This window comes from Palaemon carinicauda, chromosome 38, assembly GCF_036898095.1.
Source record: "Palaemon carinicauda isolate YSFRI2023 chromosome 38, ASM3689809v2, whole genome shotgun sequence".
NCBI lineage: Eukaryota > Metazoa > Arthropoda > Malacostraca > Decapoda > Palaemonidae > Palaemon > Palaemon carinicauda.
Window position 1 is genome coordinate 15,325,867 of NC_090762.1, and position 19,896 is coordinate 15,345,762.

Sequence of the window (19,896 nt, forward strand, 5' to 3'; positions counted from 1 at the left end):
TGGCAACAGCCTGCCCGGGTCCCTCCTCTTGTCGGCACTGGGAGAAACTAGAGGAGGATCACCGAAAAATAATGTCGACATGACGACATTACATTCAGATCTCCCAGGACAATTCTATCCTGTTCGTAATACTAGGCAGGCAGTTAATTCTAATAGCCAGGCCTTCTCCATCACGAGGCTCAATACTACGCAGTACTCTAGAAGTTTTATTCCAGCTGTTACCAAGTTGTGGAATGATCTTCCTAATCGGGTGGTTGAATCAGTAGAACTTCAAAAGTTCAAAGTTGGAGCAAATGCTTTTTTGTTGACCAGGCGGACATGAGTCTTTTTATAGTTTATTTATGACATATTTGTTTTTGATGTTGTTAATAGTTTATATATGACATGTCTGTTTTGACGTTGTTACTTATTTTAGAATGATTTATTGTTAATTTGTTCTCTTCATTTATTTATTTCCTTATTTCCTTTCCTCACTGGGCTATTTTTCCCTGTTGGAGCCCCTGGGCTTACAGCCTCTTGCTTTTCCAACTAGGGTTGTAGCTTGGATAGTAATAATAATAATAATAATAGCTTGGAATCTAGACATAGTCCTGAAGTTCCTAATGAGTAACAGGTTCGAACCTTTACATTCAGTCTCGTTAACCCTTTTACCTCCAAAGGACGTACTGGTACGTTTCACAAAAGCCATCCCTTTACCCCCATGGACGTACCGGTACGTCCTTGCAAAAAAAATGCTATAAAAATTATTTTTTTCATATTTTTGATAAATTTTTGAGAAAATTCAGGCATTTTCCGAGATAATGAGACCAACCTGACCTCTTTACGACAAAAATTAAGGCTGTTAGAGCAATTTAAAAAAAAATATACTGCAAAATGTGCTGGGAAAAAAATAACCCCCTGGGGGTTAATTAACGGATTGGAAATTTCCAAATAGCCTGGGGGTAAAAGGGTTAAAGGACTTCACCATGAAGACTCTCTTTTTGGTCAGTTTTGCGACAGCAAAAAGGGTCAGTGAAATTCATGCCTTCAACACAAATGTAGGCTTTAGAGATAACAAGGCTATCTGCTCCTTACGGCTAGGTTTTCTTGCTAAGAACGAACGCCCTTCACAACCCTGGCCCAAGGCTTCTGAGATTCCGAACCTTTTGGATTTGGTTGGAGAGGAGTTAGAGAAGGTCCTGTGTTCAGTAAGAGCCCCAAAGTTCTACCTGGAAAGAACCAAGAATTTACGGGGTAAGTCAGAAGCACTTTGGTGCTCAGTCAAGATACCTTCGCTACAGATGTCTAAGAATGCGCTATCCTTCTTCATCAGGCTCTTAATAAGGGAGGCTTATTCACATTGTAGTGAGACGGACCTCAAACTTTTGAAGGTCAAGGCACATGAGGTTAGAGCTGTGGCAACCTCTGTAGCTTTCAAACAGAATAGGTCCTTGCAGAGCATCATGGACACGACATTCTGGAGGAGCAAATCTGTGTTTGCCTCACGCTATCTGAAACAAGTTCAGACTCTTTATGAGGACTGCTACACCCTGGGACCATTCGTAGCAGCGAGTGCAGTAGTGGGGTAAGGACCTACCACTACATTCCCATAACCTAATATCCTTTTTCTTCCCTACAAAACTTAGTTGGGGCTATAGTTAAGTGGTTGATTTAGAAGTGAAAATTAATGAATTTTCTTTGGTTTGTAAATCATGGAAGAGAAGTTAATAATAAAATTAAAATCTGTAATCAAAATTTATCATTTTACTGGTTGAACGTGGCTGTCCGAATGAAAACATTGTTTTGGATACACGTATTTTAACATATAGATTATTATGATACATTACTACCTCTCATTAGTAAGTAGCATATTTCTTAATTGGCACATGCATTTCTGATAACTGTAATGGTAGGATTTTGTTTCTTGAGATAATTAAAAATCTGTTTCAGAACCAGCGATTTCAGCTGTTAAACACTTCAGTTTCCAAATTCCATTTAAGAATGTTCTAACTGGAGACGATGGCATTAAATTGTCTCTGTAAACCTGGCATTTGGTCACCTTGTTTATAAAGACATTTGTACCATATCTGTAAGAATCAGTACTGGGACTGGTGTTTGCTTGTGAAGACTTTTAACTCTTGAAAGGTAAAATGAACTACTGTATCTCCATATCTGTTGCTTCTTCCACATATCCAGAGAGTTAAAAGAAATAACGAAGTCCGTGTAGTTAATTACTTCATATAATTACTTTAATTATCATTCCAGGCAAAAGTGCATTAAATTGCAGCATTCTAGATCATACTGCACTTGTAACTTGTGCTCTAGATGCCCTAGGATAGTCTTAGTAGCTATTTGAATCTAGTTAGAAAACAATAGATTGTAAAGATAATTTTTCTATTATAATAATGATGATATTGCTACAAGCCAAGTTAGAACTGTATTCAGAAAACAGAAATAAAACCTCATTCCTGTTATCCTGAAGAAACTCTTAAAGGGCAATGATACCAGTTGGTATTCACTACTAAATTAGTGATATATAACCAATGTCAATGTTATTAACTTAGGCTTTTAGTTACTTTATTATATGATAGGTAAGTGCATGAGAACTATAGTTGCACTTCATGTGAATAATTCATGACTATTTTTCAGATGTTGTTTGGCAGCAAAAGCATAAAAAATAATCGATACTAGTTGGAGATCGTTTACCTATGAAGATCATCTCAATGAAGGATGACTTGGTTATTGTAATAGGAAAGGTGACGAATTTTACTTTTAGTTATCCAAGCTCTCTCTTTCTCTCCCCCTCCTCCTACCCATTCTCCTCTCTAAACACACACACAGTATTCACCACCACCTCTCTCTCTCTCTCTCTTCTTGTTCTTACTCCTCCCCACTCTCTTTTTCTTCCCATTCTTTCTTCTCCCCTCTCTCTCTCTTTCTCTCTCTTCCCATTCTTTCTTCTCCCCTCTCTCTCTCTTTCTCTCTCTTCCCATTCTTTCTTCTCCCCTCTCTCTCTCTTTCTCTTTCCCACTCTTCTCGTTCTTTCTCCTGCCCCACTCTCATCTCGTTCTTTCTCCTGCCCCACTCTCTTCTCGTCCTTTCTCCTGCCCCACTCTCATCTTGTTCTTTCTCCTGCCCCACTCTCTTCTCGTTCTTTCTCCTGCCCCACTCTCTTCTCGTTCTTTCTCCTGCCCACTCTCTTCTCGTTCTGTCTCCTGCCCCACTCTCTTCTCGTTCTTTCTCCTGCCCCACTCTCATCTCGTTCTCTCGTTCTTTCTCCTGCCCCACTCTCTTCTCGTTCTTTCTCCTGCCCCACTCTCTTCTCGTTCTTTCTCCTGCCCCACTCTCTTATCGTTCTTTCTCCTGCCCCACTCTCTTATCGTTCTTTCTCCTGCCCCACTCTCATCTCGTTCTTTCTCCTGCCCCACTCTCTTCTCGTTCTTTCTCCTGCCCCACTCTCTTCTCGTTCTTTCTCCTGCTCCACTCTCATCTCGTTCTTTCTCCTGCCCCACTCTCATCTCGTTCTTTCTCCTGCCCCACTCTCTTCTCGTTCTTTCTCCTGCCCCACTCTCTTCTCGTTCTTTCTCCTGCCCCACTCTCTTCTCGTTCTTTCTCCTTCCCACTTTCTTCTCTCCTCCCCACTCTTTCTTTCTTCTCAACACTTTTCTTTCCCCTCCCCACTCTCTCTCTCTCCTCTCCACTTTTTTCTCTCCCCCCCACTCTCTCTCTCCTCTCCACTTTTTTCTTTCCCCTCCCCACTCTCTCTCTCTCCTCTCCACTTTTTTCTCTCCGCCCCACTCTCTCTGTCCATCCTCCCCACTCTTTCATTCTTTATCTTCCTCGTCGTGCTCCCCTCCCCGCAAGCGCAGACCAGCGCACTCGCCAGAGAGGGAGCGCTCCCCGGACAGGTCTAGGGATTCTTCTCTTTCAGCCCTGCAGGCGAACCCTCGTTTGTCGACTCGTCCTAGGGATCCTTCGATCCCCTTCCCTCCAGAGGGAGTGTCCGACAGCGCAGCTGTCAGACAGCAGCCCTGGTTCGGCACCCTACTCAGAGCTCTTGTGCAGGCGATTAAGCCAGCCCTCTCTGATTCGGGTCGCGAACCAACGGCAGCTTCCTCCTCCCTGAAGAGGAAGAGAGGAGTCTCTCCCGTGGATCCTCCTCCGAGGCCTATTCTGTCCCCGCGCAGATCCTTACGCAAGGCTCCTACCCCCCCCTCAGACCTTCTCGCCCTCCCCTTCGGAGGAGGATTACCCCTCCTCAGGAGAGTCGGACGAGCAGGAATACTCCCCCATCGCACCAATGGGGGAGGTTGAGAACATGCGTTCTGGCAAGTCCTGACCCTCATGAGGAACCTTAATGGGATCCCAGACCCTGAGGTCCCACCTCGTGAAGGGAAGGACACGGTCCTGGCCCGCATCTATGGCACTCAGAAACCCTCTAGGGCCAGTGCAGCTTTGCCCTGGTCCCAAGGGATAAAGAGTGCCAGGGACAAGGTCGAGGGCCAGCTTGCTGAGCTTGCCTCCTCCAGGAGATCGAGTGCCTGTAATAAGCTCCTTCCTCCTCTTCGAGTCCATGAGAGGAGGTACTTTGAGATCCTCGAGGAGTCTTCTCTGAGTCTTCCCTTGCATCACTCTGTGGAAGAACTCACAGGGGGAGTCCCTCTTCAGAGACTCTCCAACCGGCACGTGTCCTTCTCTGCCACTGAGATCCTGAGCCAGGAGAAGGTCATCAAGTGCGCCATGCAGGCGACTCCATGGCTCGACCTCTGGCTGGGGTCTCTGGGCATCCTGGTGCGGTCCGAGGACCTCTCCAAAGGAAACATCAGGAAAGCGCTGGAAACCTATCTTCTCTCGGGCACACGGACCATTGAGTTTCTGTCCCACCAAGTCAAGTGCTTGTGGGCCAACACGATCCTCAAGCGCCGGGACGCTGTGGCTGAGAGGTTCCACCATAAGGTACCCAGTGCGGAGTCTAGCAGGCTCAGACACTCTTCCGTTCTCGGTAAGAGCCTGTTTGAGCCTAAGGACGTGGAGCTCACTGCCGAGAGGCGGAGGAAATCCAACCAGGATTCCCTCATCCATAGGGCCCTGACATCGAGGCCCTATAAGCCTCCAGCAGCCCAGCTGCCCCATCCTGCTAAGGACACAAAGAAGACGACCACCGCAGCGAAGCTCAAGGTGTCTAAGCTCTTTCCTGCCAAGAGCAGGAGGGGCAAGAAGTCCTCCAGGGGAGGGAAAAACCCTAGAGGTACCAGCCGAGGCCGGAAGCGCTAGGGTTGGCAATCCCCCTGCATGTCCACCAGTGGGGGGATGCTTTCAGAGTTGCGCGACCAGGTGGCAGCAACTTGGGGCGGATACCTGGACAATCTCCGTGATCTCTCTAGGGTATCGTGTCCCGTTCACAGCCTCTCTACCTCCCCTGACAGTGAACCCAGTGTCGTTGAGCTCTTTTGCCATGGGATCGGTGAAAGGGCAGGCCCTCCGGGCCGAAGTCCAGACCATGTTGGAGAAGGACGCTCTCCAGGAGGTCGTAGATGGGTCCCCAGACTTCTACAGTCGATTCTTTCTTGTGAGAAAGGCATCTGGAGGCTGGAGACCAGTCATCGACCTCTCGACCCTGAACGGGTTTGTCAAGCAGACTCCGTTCAACATGGAGACGGCAGACACGGTCAGGCTCGCAGTGAGACCGCGAGACTTTATGTGCACACTGGACCTGAAGGACGCGTACTTCCAGATCCCAATCCATCCGTCTTCAAGGAAGTACCTGAGATTTTGCCTAGACAACAAGATCTACCAGTTCAAGGTGCTGTGTTTTGGTGTCTCCACAGCTCCTCAAGTGTTCACCAGAGTCTTCACCATCATCTCTTCATGGGCTCACAGGATCGGCATCCGTCGCCTTCGTTATCTGGACGACTGGCTGATCCTGGCAGACTCGGAGGCGACCCTTCTTCGCCACTGAGATAGGCTCCTTGAAGTTTGCCAAGATCTGGGGATCGTGGTAAATCTCGAGAAGTCCTCTCTGCAGCCCTCTCAGAAACTGGTATATCTAGGCATGGTCATAGACACCAGTCTCCTCAAAGCCTTCCCATCAGACGAAAGGATAGCAAAGCTGAGGGAGGTTGCGAAACCTTTTCTCAATCGAGAGGAACTCCCAGCCCAATCGTGGCTTCGTCTCCTTGGTCACCTCTCCTCCCTGACCCGTCTCGTTCCCAACAGCCGCCTCAGAATGAGATCCCTCCAGTGGCGACTCAAGTCTCGGTGGAGTCAAGGACTCGACTCCCCGGACATCATGATCCCCATGGGATCTGCGGAAGGAGTGGACCTCAGTTGGTGGGTGGCAGACGAGAACCTGCGAAAGGGAGTGGATCTTCTCATCCCTTCCCCGGATTTTATGCTGTTTTCGGGCGCATCAAACAAAGGGTGGGGGGGCCCACGTTCTGAACCACAGGACCTCAGGTCTGTGGTCAGAATCAGAAAAGTACCTTCACATAAACCTGCTAGAAATGAAGGCAGTATTCCTGGCTCTTCAGAAGTTCCACCAAGTCCTGGCGGGCCAGTCGGTGGTGGTGATGAGCGACAACACCACGGTCGTGGCTTATGTCAACAAGCAGGGAGGTACCTTTTCAGAACAGCTATCCCATCTTGCAGAAGAGATCCTGAGATGGTCCGAAGTCCACTCGATTTCACTAGCGGCTCGCTTCATTCCAGGCAAGAGGAATGTGCTCGCCGACAGTGTGAGCAGAGAAACGCAGATAGTGAGTACCGAGTGGTCTTTGTATCCTCAGATAGCCAACAAAGTTCTGACTTTGTGGGGTTCCCCGACAGTGGATCTGTTCGCTACGGCGCTGAACACCAAGCTCCCGCTGTACTGCTCCCCAGTCCCGAACCCCAAGGTTCTCTGGCAAGATGCCTTCCAACACCGGTGGGACAACGTCGATGTGTACGCCTTTCCCCCGTTCTGTCTGATGAGGAGGGTACTCAACAAGACCAGAACATCGGTCAATCTCTCCATGACTCTTGTAGCTCCGCTGTGGCATCACGCGGAATGGTTCCCGGACCTTCTGCAGCTCCTCACGGAGATCCCGAGGGAGCTCCCTCCACGTCACGAGCTACTCAAACAACCACACTCCAACATCTAACAAAGCTGTAGCTTCGCTTCGGCATCACGCCTGGAGAATATCCAGCATCTCCTCACAGAGAGAGGATTTTCGCAACAGGTTGCGGAAAGGAGGTCTGGCCACCTGCGCAAGTCATCCGCAGGAGTCTACCAGGCGAAGTGGCGAGTTTTCTGTGAATAGCGGAGTTCCTCGTTTATCTGCGGGAAGAAATGTGCCTTTCAGTCTCAGCAGTGAAAGGCTATCGCTCAGCCTTAAGTCTTGCCTTCAGGCTCAAAGGAATGGACATTTCCTCCTCGCCGGAACTGTCTCTTTTCATACGGAGTTATGAACTTACCTTCCCTCAGTCGGAAGTGAGACCTCCTCCTTGGAACGTGGTTCGAGTTCTCAGGTCTCTTAAGAGACCTCCCTACGAACCATTACGCCAGGCTTCTGATCGCCACCTTACCTGGAAGACGGTGTTCCTGCTAGCTTTGGCCTCGGCCAAGCGAGTCAGCGAACTTCATGGTCTCTCCTACGACGTCGCCCATTCAAGGAGATGGGGGAAGGTAACGTTCAGCTTCGTCCCTGAGTTTGTGGCTAAGACTCAAAATCCGGGAGTGCCGGACCCTTGGTTCGACTCTTTCCAGGTTTCGAGTCTCCGTTCTGTAACAGATGACCCAGACCATCTCCTACTGTGCCCAGTCAGGAGTCTGAGGTTGTATCTTGAAAGAACAGCTGCAGTCCGCCCCCAGTTGCGAGCATTGTTCATGAGCACCGGGGAAACGAAGAGGAGGGTCACCAGGAATACCATCTCAGCCTGGATTTGCAAGGTAATCCATCTGGCCTTGAATCCTGACCCTCCTCTGTCACGTCATCCTAGGGCGCATGACGTCAGGGGTGTGGCTACGTCCCTGGCCTTCAAGAAGAACTTTTCAGTGACGCAGGTCCTGCAAGCTGGGGTTTGGAGGCGTCAGACCACCTTCACAGCCCACTACCTGCGGCCCTGTGATGGCTGCACAACAGCTGGTCTAACCTCAGGCTCCTTATTGGACAGGTAGCAGAAGGTTGAGGGCATTGTTACCCAGTTTTAGTCTGTGCGAATGAAAAGATCTGTCTGGCCCTTTTCTTTCTTCATCCTCTCCTCCCTTTGAGAGAAACAGCATCCTGGGTCCTTTGCACAGCTGACCTCGAACCTTTGCAGGTAAACCATGCTCCCTTGTGTTCCTAGTATTAAGTTGTAATACTGTCATGTCCCCATACCCTGACGAGGTGGTATTGGGAGAGTCCTAACCTACATTTCCATCTGAAGAACTCCAGGTCAACTTCCTAGGATGAGTCACTGCTCACCTTCACACACAGCTTACGTAGGCCGCAGCAGTCTCACAACTGCCTGCGAGGTGCAGGGGCCCCTCGACCCCTGAGTTCTTTTAATAGACTCGGGTTCGGGGCCCCCGGGCAAGCCAAAGCCAGTATGGCAGGGGACTTGCCTCCCTTCCTAAGGGTTAAGTTACCCCATGTAAATAGCGTGGTTTGTATTTCAATTATGGAACAAATGACAAATTCGTAGATAATTTGTATTTTTCCTAACTACAGTATACAAACCTTAGCTATTTACAGTTATGTGCCCGGCAGCCCTGTCCCCCAAGATAAGTCCTACCTCTAAGTAAAGTGAGCTATTCACCGATGTGTGTGGGGGGGGAGGGGTAGCTAGCTACCCCTCCCTAACCCCCCCCCCCCCACTTACTAGCGGTGGGGTAGGAAATCCTCGTTAAAACTTTATGGCTCGTCATTCACCTACGCCAAAGTAATTACCCCATGTAAATAGCTAAGGTTTGTATAGTTAGGAAAAATACAAATTATCTACGAATTTGTAATATTTTTTTTTCTTTTCTGAGAGCAATTTCTTCACGTTCCTATTTTACTATTAAAAGTTAAGATAGCCGTATTTGATGCTAGTATACTTTGGTGGTGATCTTCATTCAGGATAAATAAATGTTGTGGGTTTCTCAGGAATGGATTTAATTTGTAGATGTTTAGGTTACGTCATGAGATGTTTGGGATGCAGGGTGGTTTCCCACTCTAATCACAATAATACCTTATTTTTTAAATGCTCTTAGTGAGAAGCTAAAAAAGCTAAAAGTAGACATTGTCAGTGGTGGTGATGTAGAGAGATTTGAATGTTGGGGAAAAATATTGTAGAATATATGAAGTTTAAAATTTACTATAGCGGATGGTATATAGTTTAAAACCTTTTATATTAGATAATTACAAATTGCAAAGTTCTTAATTTGAGCAAATACCAAGTGTATTCTATGATATTAGATAATTACAAATTGCAAAGTTCTTAATGTGAGCAAATACTAAGTGTATTCTATATTTTCAGATGTTGTAGAAGTAATAAAGTGTTGGAGAAAAACTGGACATAAGATGCAATCATACTTATGGAATTTAGCTCGTAAAATGGTGACCCAGTTTAATGTCTTCATGATATAAAATGTAAGTTGGAAATTTGATTTTTTTTCTTTCCACGTTTTTCTCCTTTTGTGAAAATAAAGCTGATCGTTTGTTCCTACACAAATACAAGCCATCATTCTTCACTATAGGAGAAAGATAACAAACAAATCTTGAATACAGCAATTAAAACTTAATGCAGTGTAAACAATCTACAGGTATTTACCCTGGCAGTGGTTGGGAGGTGAGCCTCCCCTGCAGCTCACTGTAATCCCAATTGGAATTCAGCCGTCAAAGAATACACTTGTTCTCTCTGCAGGGAACTTTGGCAAGTTTTGATTTGGATATTATCTATGAAGATTTGCTTTAAAATTTAATTATTTCCAGCCCTGCATGTATTTGTTTATGACTACTCATCAGGCATATTTGACTGGAGTTTAGGACTTTTTGTTACATTTGTGTGTTGATGCTCCTTGGATTATATCCCTGCCTGGTAATTACCAGGGCTAGAAGGTCATCCTTCAAAGGGAAGCAGTTCTGGGGAGATCCCTTCTTCTCAGGGGTTCATGAGACTGCTTGCAACCTCTTCCCCTTTCTTCTTTTCCATTGTTTCCTGTAAAGGCCAGTTGGGAAAGAGGAAATCCATTAACCTCTTATGAACCTTGTATTTGGGTGTTTTTCTTGTTTCTCTTGGAATGCGAGAAATTTCCTCCCAAGGGGAGTTTATTTTTCTTTTTTCAGTTTTGATGTTGTGATGTTGCAAATTCAAAATACGATACCAAAGCACAGGCCGACTGACCTGGAGAGTTCCTTTTGGAGTTTCTAGTTTTAAGTATGTAACTTCCCTGGCAGTTACATATATATAGCTTAATCCTGCCGATTCGTCGCGCATGGCAGAAATTCAAAATTCGTGGCAATCGCCGACAGGTGGCCAAGTGATTATACCTGTGCTCCCTCTATCCAGGTACTTGGAACCATTCCCATTTGTCCTCGGAAATTCCCTGCCGTCGTTCCAGCAACACGTCAGAAATTCGCTCTACGTTGTGAGTTTGCTTTTTCTACAAATTGGTGAAGTACCCATTGTTTGGTTTTTTGTTGATGGCTTTCGCTGATTTTGGATTTTCCCTATTTACTTTTCACTCGGATAAGAAAGATTTTGCTGTTTTTTTTTTTACTTGGACAGTTAGTTTAATTGCTTTTCAAGTTTTTTCAAAATGGCTGACTCTGTTATTAGAAGGTGTGTTAAGGGGTGCAAGACTCAGCTTCCAAAAGCTGCTCTTGATTCCCACTCAATATGTAAGAATTGCAGAGGGCATGAGTGTTCATTTAATAACAGATGTAATGAATGTGAAAGTTTATCTGAGAGTGAGTGGAGAGATTATGATCGCTATGTTAGGCGTTTGGAAAAGGACAGACTTAGGAGAGCTAGATCGTTGAGTATTCTGTCTTATAGGTCTTCGGATAGTCAAGTCCTTTCTAACTTGCATAAGACTAATATTCCTGATCCTAACTCTAAGGTTGTAATACCAGACCCACCTACAGAGTCGGAGGTAAGTGAGCTTTCTTTGAAGAATATTATGGCTGCTATCTCTGCCTTGGGAGTGAAAGTGCTATCCCTTACTTCGGATAAGAAAGTGATATGGGGGGCAGTGCGTGGTTTGCAACGCAAGTTCGGGGATAGTGATAGTGCAGTGGAGGGTGCGTCCGTTCGTGTCTGTCATGCTCCTAGCCCTGGACGTCTTCCATGCTCCCCAACCCCTGGGAGAAGGAAAGTCGACAGGCTAATGGAGGTGAGAGACGTTGAACAGTGAATGGACGTCCCCTCCAGCGATCCTGTTGACGCATCCCAGGACGCTCCCCCTCGCCACAGGAAAGGCAAGATGAGGAAGTGTTCACCTTCTTCGGAAGACGCAAGACCTAGACGCGGTTGGCGACAGCCTCTTCAATAGAGACCTCTCAAGAGACATAGGTCCCCCCTTAAGTTCCAGCAACCCTCGTGTAGCAATTGGGGCTCTCCGGAAATCTTCTTATCGGAAGACGACGACGTGTCCGCGCCCAAACAGAGGTGTAGGACGCATAGTTCGTCGGAGGAAGAAAACTTGCTCTTTATATCGGTTCACGCTTCTCCCCCATCCCCGGATTGGGAGATGTCGCAAGGGACTTCACCTCTTCTTCGCCAGAAGACCCCAGCTAGGGTTTCCGAAACTGTGGACACTCCCTTGCAGCGATCTGGACGCAGTACAGGAAGCGACATGGATCGTGACGCTCCCTCGCAGCAGGCTGGACGCATGCAGGACGCACCGCAAGCAGCATGCCTGTCAGAGCTTCAACAGTCCATTACGTCCTTGTTTGACGTTTACAAGTCGCAAGGACTTTCAGAGGAAGCTCGCAAGAAGGAACCTAAGGACGTCAATAGACCTAGGAAGAGAATAAGGTCAGAGCGAGATACGTACAGCCAGCAAGACGCGGATTCGCGGAAAGTTGCAGCGCTCATGGACGCTCCCTTGCAGCGATCTGGACGCGTTACGGGAGGCAACAAAGATTGTGTACGCCCCCTTGCGGCATGCAGCACGCAGACAAGGCATGTGATTTTCCCACTCGTTCTACATCGGAGATCGCTAATCCTTTAGAGGCGATCTCAGAGGAGGAGACGCAAGAAACTCTTCATGCGACAGATCTTAAAAGATTACTTGCAGTTTTGGCGGACTTATAACCGGATGACTTTCAGCAGTCTGCACTTCGGAGCCCCCCCCCCTCGCAGTTTTTGAAGGGTAGACCCCAGAAATCTTCCTCCTTCAAGAAGACAAGTGGTAGCCAAATTGGTCAAGAGGGCTTTTTCTACATTAAACGATTGGATTCTCAAGAAAAAGGAACAAGGAAGGACTTCCTTTTCCTTCCCCCCTACGAGGTTGGCTTCTGGATCCAGTGTGTGGTACGAGACTGGGGAGGCTCTCGGTTTTGGAGTTCCTGCCTCCTCCCAAGGGGACTTCTCCAGACTCATTGACGCCTCGTGTAGATCAGCCATGACTAAGGCTAAGGTTATGTGGTTCACATCAGAGATGGATCACTTGCTGAAGGGCATCTTCAGAACAATCGAGGTCTTCAGCTTGATGGACTGGACTCTCGGACCCCTCGCAGATGTCACAGACGAAAAGAACGAGACGCAGATGCACCTTATTGCCTGTCTCGATAAAGCCCTTTTCACGGGAGGTGTTATTAAGAAGAGAGGATTGACTCTCGCTCAAAGAGCAGAGCTCTTGTATGCTCCTTTAAACAATCACCTCTTCCCTTCAGATGTAGTGAAGGACTTTTCGGCAGCTATTGCGCAACAAGCGACGAAAGATATAATTACCAGGACTGCGAAGAAAGTTCTTCCGGCAAACTTTTTAGCCAGGCAGGAGAAGGAAGCTCCTCCCACGCGCCAGCGCTTTCGTGGGAGGGCCCTTTCGAGAGGAAGTCAGAGAATGACTGCTGGAGGACAACCTCGTAAATACACAAAGCAGCAACCAAAAACCAGAAAGTGAGTTCTACAACCTCTAGACACAAGTGGGAGCCAGGTTATCCCACTACTGGCAAGAGTGGAGCCAAAGGGGAGTGGATGACTGGACAGTCAATGTATTGAAGGAGGGTTACAAAATCCCCTTCCTAAGAAGACCACCTCTTTCACCAGAGCCGTTAGAGTTGACAGCTACATACTCGGGGAGCAAGGCAGCATCTCTTCAAGAGCAGGTAAACCAGATGCTATCAAAAGCAGCGATGTGGAGGATTAATTTTATTTTAATTTATTTTTTTTGTTTGCCAAATCGAGAGAGAGAGAGAGAGAGAGAGAGAGAGAGAGAGAGAGAGAGAGAGAGAGAGAGAGAGAGAGAGAGAGAGAGAGAGAGAGTGTGTTTATTTAAGTTTTGTCAGGGAGAGAGAGAGAGAGAGAGAGAGAGAGAGAGAGAGAGAGAGAGAGAGAGAGAGAGAGAGAGAGAGAGAAATTGTTTACAGTATTGGCTTTAGTTTGTCACAGAGAGAGAGAGAGAGAGAGAGAGAGAGAGAGAGTTGTTTTAGTATTGTTAGAGACATTTTATTTGCTTTAGCTTTGTCATTAGAGAGAGAGAGTGTGTGTGTGTGTGTGAGCGAGTGTTTATTTACTTAAGTTTGTCAAACCGCAAGAAAGAAAGAAAGAGTGTTTATTTGCTTTAGTTTCGTCAGAGAGAGAGAGAGAGAATTTCATTTGCTTCGTTTTGTTAGATCGCGCGTGCGCAAGAGAGTATGTGTGTATGTGCGTTTGTGTGTGCGTGTTTTGTGTGTCCGCGGTGCGCGCTGAGGAAAGGGTAATTAGCGAATGATTGTTTGAAGTTGGAAAGATTGTTGGTATAATTGAGGTTGTTTGTTTACCTTTTTAGCTAGGATAGGGTGGTGATGAATGTCTTGGGCGAAAGCATTGGATATCGAACGATAGTAGGAGTCGGCTGTGTATTTTTTTTGCTCTTCGAAAGCCGGCTGTGAAGCTTTTTTTTATATTCTGAGTAAGTACTGTTTTTATTTATTTTTGTTAGGCTTGTTCATGAGTGATAGAAAGTTTATTGTTTATCTTTGATTATGGTGCGATAGTTAAGTTAGTTAGGAGTGTTCATAAGTGTTTTTTTTATTTTGGCAGGCCGCGATTCCTCCTTTGGGAGAGAGTTCCTCGAGTGTTTACGTGATTGTTGACGACTTGGCCTGTAACAGAACTCGATACGATTGCTCAGATTTATTTTGTTGACGACCTGGACTACGATTATGATTATGATTTGATTGCTCTTAACGATGTTATTGATAGATGCTGTAACGACACCGCCGGTTGAAGGAATTGGTTTGGCATATTGATATATTAGATGATGATGATGATGACGATGATGATAAGTGCAATTGTGCATTAACATTTTTCAGCGGTCCGGTTGCTGCAGAGTTGTGTTTTTTTGGCTACAAAAGACTGTTGGCCTTGTGTGGACGAAAGTGTCCACTCAGAATTACATATTGGTTGTGTGGTTTAGTTTTAAGTTTTGTTAGGGTTTAAATTTGGTTTATTTGAATTATGTTACGTTTATTGTATGTTTTGTAAGTTGTTAATCGTTATTTATTTTGAGGGTTTAATTGAATGGTGGTATAATTAAGGCCGGTTTTGTGTTAAGTGTATGATTATTGATAAGTGTGTTTTTTTTGTTTATGTTGAGTTTGTAAGAAATATATAGTTTTAAGGTTATGTTTTGTTTGTTTTTCCCTTCGAGCAACAGTCCAGTTTGAAGTAAAGTAAGGGGAAAGTTTGTGTTGTGGGATATTTTGAAAGAAGAGTGATCAAAGGTGTGTGGGGGTTTGTTTTTGTTGACATCCCGCTACATAAATTTGGCGCCCGAACAGGGACTGCCGAGGTGGGATTAAAGCTGGACTCTTGGACGAAGGACTGATAGGATTAGGAATTAGATTTAAGGCTGAAGAACAGGTTGATGAAAAATGGAAGAACAGTTAAGGGTTTTGAAGGAGGAATTGCGGCTGAGTAAGGAGCGTGAGGAGAGGTTGCTAATAGAGAATGAGAGGTTGAACTGGGAGAATGCGGCGATGCAGAAGGAGCTTAGGGAGTTAAAGGGGACAGTAGAGAGAGTGGAAGAATGTGTTGAGATAAGGATGCGAGAGAATGAAGAACGAATAGAGAAACGAATGGAAGATATGATGGGGCAAGTTATGGGGATGATGAAAACTATAATGGGTGAAGGTGCAGTCGGAGGAGTGTCCTCAGCTTCGGGCAATGGGTTGGTAGTGGAAGAGAAGGATAAGGTAGGTGATAATGGGAAAGGAAGTGATAGTGATAGTAGTAATAGTGATGATGTTGAAGATAAGGGAATTAGGCATAGTAAGGGTGAACAGAAAGGTGAGAGGAAAGATGAAAGGAAAGGTAAAAGTGATGTGAAGAAAGGGAAGAAAAAGTATCAGGTTGATAGCAAGGACGATCGTGAATGGGTGAAAGTGGTAAGTAAGAAAAAGGGTAAGAAGGGAATAGTTAAAGATAGGACTTTGAGTGTAGAACTAGATTCATTGTATTCAAATGAAGAAGAAGGCAACAAGAAGGGAGTAGACAGTGAAGATAGTAGTGAGAATGAAGTAGAGGAAGTTTGTAAGACAGTGTTTATGAGAGAGGTTCCTAGGTGTGCAAGTTTTAATGAACATAGCAGTAGGGATGTATATGACTTCTTTAGGGAATATGAAAAGTTTTGTCAGGCTAAGTATGGGGATAGTAAGAGAGTTTGGGCTAGGGAGTTGGGAGAATTTTTGTCAGGATATTTGTTGACGATGTATGGGGTGATAATGAGTGTAGGAGAGGTTGAGTATGAAAGTGTAAAGAATAGGATAATTGAACAGGTAAAACGTATGAAAGGTAGTGTTAGGTATAAGCGAAAAAATGATTTTGATGAAGCACGAATGAAGGTGGGTGAAGCAATCTCGATGTATGTATGTCGGTTAGAAACATTGGCTAGAAAGAAGTATGGGGACGAAGGAATAAATGAAAATAAGGAACTAATGAAGAAGTTTTTGGGTACAGTACCAGAGAGTGTGTGTGAGTTTATTAATTTGAAACGGAAGGAGAAAATGAGGTGGACTAGAGAGAGATTGACTTGGGATGATATTTTAGAGATAGTTGAGGATTACGAGTTGGATAGGTGTATGAAAGAAAGTAAATCTGTGAGTGTAAGAACTGGAATGGAGGAAAGTGTGCCAGAATTTGGTAGTTTTAGAGATGCTGTTATGAGAGGGCCAATGAGGGCAGCTGATAGTGTAATAGATAGAAGTGTTAGGGTGAGTAATGTAGGAATACCCATGCCGAGAAATGACGGGTTTAGACAGGGAAATCAAGTTTGGAGAGATAGAAGTGCTAGTACGCAGCAAGTTAGGTTAGGTAGTGGTATCCGTGAAGAGAGGTGTTATAGGTGTGGGAAGGTAGGACATAAAAAGAACGATTGTAGATGGGCATTAGGAGCATGTTTCGGGTGTGGAGAGACAGGGCATCGTATTAGCGACTGTAAGAAAGAGAAAGTGGTTAAGTGTTATCGGTGTGGTATGACTGGACACATAGCGAGTGGATGCCGTAATAATCGTATGAATGTAATTTGTGGTAATTGTGGTAAGGATGGTCATTATGCTAGAATGTGCAAGGAGCCGCGGGGTAAGTGTACTGAATGTGGTGCAGATGGGCATGTAGCTAGGGTTTGTAGAAAGAAGGGATCAAGTCAGCCAGGATGTTCGGGAAACTAATTCATCAGAGGGTTCAGCTGGGTGAGTCCTCGTGTGTGTGGGGAGTGAATGTGATGCATGTTCGTGAGGGTTTATTGCATGAAGATGTGATGGGAGAAAGAGCACATGATTGCATGAGTGTGAAAATGATTTTTAATGGTGTAGAGTTGGTTGGTTTGATTGATACTGGTTGTGGTGACAATTTAATGTTTAGGAATGCATATGATAAGGTAAAAGAGGTTTGTGAATTTACGGGATGTAAGGGTGAAGTAAAAGGTATTGGTAATTTGCGTATGCCTGTGCAAGGGAAGTTGCGGGAAAATGTTATGATTGGGGGGCTGATGATGGAGGATAATGATTTTTACGTGGTTGAGGGAGCGAATGAGAAATATGACGTACTGCTTGGGTATAAATTTTTGAAAAAATGTGGTATGATTGTACATCCAAGTGTGAATATGATTGAAATAAAGGTTAAAGGTAATATTTGTGGGGAATTTTATTTAAAGGAAGACGGCAGAGTGAGTACGAAGGTGTGGAAGGGAGTGCCGTTGGTAGCAAAGGAAAGTGTAAAGTTATCGGGTAAGAAAGGTGAGGTTATTAGTGTAAAAGTTGCATGGCCGAGCAGTCTGGGAATTTCAAATAGTGACAAGGATGAATATGTAGTGGAAGGTATGGAAGCAGGTAATTTGGTGAAAACGAGTGCGTATATATATGATGGTGTTATGAATATGCAGGAACCCAAGGTGTATGTAAGGTTGTTGCCGTGTGTTAGGAGGAAGAGAGTACGCGGAATACGTGAGGGTGATTGCATGGGATGTATGTATACACTGATTAATGTAGAGGATGGAAGATATGTTAAGGCGAGACAGGTGATGTCTGGTAAGGTAAAGAACGATGACGATTGGGATTACGATACGTTGAAAGGAAGAATTAAGTTAGATGAGAATATAAGTGAGGTCGAAAGGGAACGATTGCTTAAGATGTTATGGAATAAGCGGAGAGTTATGAGTCTCGGTGACGATGATTGTGGGGGGTCAGACCTGCCAGAATTTAGAATAGTTCTCAGTGATGATACCCCCATATATCAGCGTCCCAGGCATTTTTCTCCGCCTATTGCCAAGGAGATAGAGGAGCAGTGTCAGGAATTAGAGCGTATGGGTGTAATAGAAAGGAGTGAGAGTGCCTGGAATAGCCCTATTGTCCCTGTACGAAAGCCTGATGGAAGTTTACGCATGTGTATTGATTATAGGAAGGTGAATGAGGTGACTGTTAAAGAACGTTTTCCAATGAATGTGGTGTCTGATTGTGTTTATAAGATGCATGGAATGAAAGTTTTTACTAAATTAGATTTGGTGAGGGGCTATTACCAGATGCCTCTGGCAGAGGGGAGCAGGCCCATTACCGCATTTTCAAGTACAAATTGTCACTACCAATTTAAAAGGTTGAGTTTTGGTCTTGCTAATGCGCCTGCTGCCTTCCAAAGAGCGATGAATGTTGTATTGGCTGGTTTTGATCGACAGAAGGTGACTGTTTTTATAGATGATATTCTGATTGCGAGCGAGACTGTTGAGGAACATATGCGGTTGCTTGAGGCAGTGTTGATGCGGTTAATTGAAGTTGGTGTGAAAATTAAGCTTGAGAAGTGTACATGGTTGTCCAGGGAGGTGGAATTTCTTGGGCATGTAGTGGGTGAATCTGGTATAAGGAAGAGTGACAAGTTTGTGAATAAGGTGCGAGAATTTCCACGTCCCCGGACTGTGCGTGAGTTGCGAGGTTTTCTTGGTTTGGTTGAGTTTGGGCGCAAGTTTGTTAGAGATTGTTCAGGTATAGGGAAGCCTTTGAATGAATGGACGGGTAAAAGGAATAGTACAAAATTGAAATGGGATGATCGGATGATAGAAGCGTTTGAAAGGTTGAAGGAAGAGGCCGCGAAAGACGTCACTTTGGCATTTCCAGACTACAGTGAAAATGCGAGTATGCTAGAGTTGTATACGGATGCGAGTGGGGTTAGTATGGGTGGTTGTTTGGTTCAAATGCAGAGAGTAAATGGAGAAGAGCAATTGAGAGTAATAGCGTATGTTAGTAAAGCGTTTAATAAAGCTGAGCGGAAGTATTCGACGATTGACAGGGAATTGGCTGCAATACGATTTTGTGTGAAAGCATTGAAAGTATTTTTGTATGGTGTAAAATTCATTGTGCGTACTGACCATCAGCCCCTAGTGTACATGATAAGGAAAGAGTGTGTGAATGCAAGGGTTGCTAGGACCATAGAGGATTTGAATGAATTTGATTTTAGGTTAGAATATGTACCGGGAAATAAGAATGTGATAGCAGATGCGATGTCGAGGATGCATGGGAGGATGGAAGATAAAGAGAGTAATCTGAATTCTGAAAGGTTGCCTGAAGGTTTAGTTGTGGAGCAGAGTTGTGAAGGGGAAGATATGGTATATGAGTGTATCCTAATGGGTTTAAGTAAGTTAATACAAGAGGGGTTAGATACGGAAATACCAGGTAGCGTAGGCGAGCTTAAAAGAAGGGTGATGAATGAAGTGTCAAAAGAAATGGTATATGAGGAGGAGAGTAGTGTACTAGAAGGGGAAGTATTATCAAAGATATTAATGGTGGTAAGTAGGTTGTATGGTGTAACTGTGTATTTGTATTTTGGATGGAATAGACCGATGGAATATAGGGCATGTAAGGAGAATGATAGGGAATATATTTTGAGGATTCAATGTAAGGAGGAATGTTGCAAATTGTTGAGTGAGAAGGATAATGGTGCAAGTGACCTTAATCTAAGATATGGGGGTATAGAGGACAGTGAACATGATGAACATATTGGTGAAGTGAGTGACAGAATTGAAAGGAGAGTAAATGTATGTATGCATGGTGTAAAAGGAAGGATGATGACATATGTGAATATAAATGAGAATGAATATTGTAGTTTAATTGATACGGGTGCTCAAGTGTCATTAGTAAATGAGTCGGTTATCAGGGAAATTGAGAGGTACAATTGGGAAGTGAAAAGACAGTGTACGAGTGTGAGAATTCATGGAATAGGTCAGGGAAGTTTACTTGTTTGGGAAGAAGTGAGGTTGAAGGTGAAACTAGGGAGTATGGA

The 19,896-nt window shown here is 45.0% G+C and overlaps 1 long non-coding RNA gene across 3 annotated transcripts in view; it reads left to right on the forward strand.

The window, feature by feature from the left end:
- Nucleotides 1–19,896, forward strand: part of LOC137630099 (uncharacterized) — a 48,133-nt gene that overhangs the window by 8,955 nt on the left and 19,282 nt on the right. Inside the window, exons 1-2 of one of the 3 annotated variants that reach the window (XR_011041652.1) lie at nt 1,934–2,124; nt 9,460–9,572. This is a non-coding gene — a long non-coding RNA (uncharacterized lncRNA). Of the gene's footprint in view, nt 1–1,933; nt 2,125–2,623; nt 2,736–9,459; nt 9,573–19,896 lie in introns of those variants that run through there. The other 2 variants (XR_011041651.1, XR_011041650.1) reach the window with 2 other exon arrangements.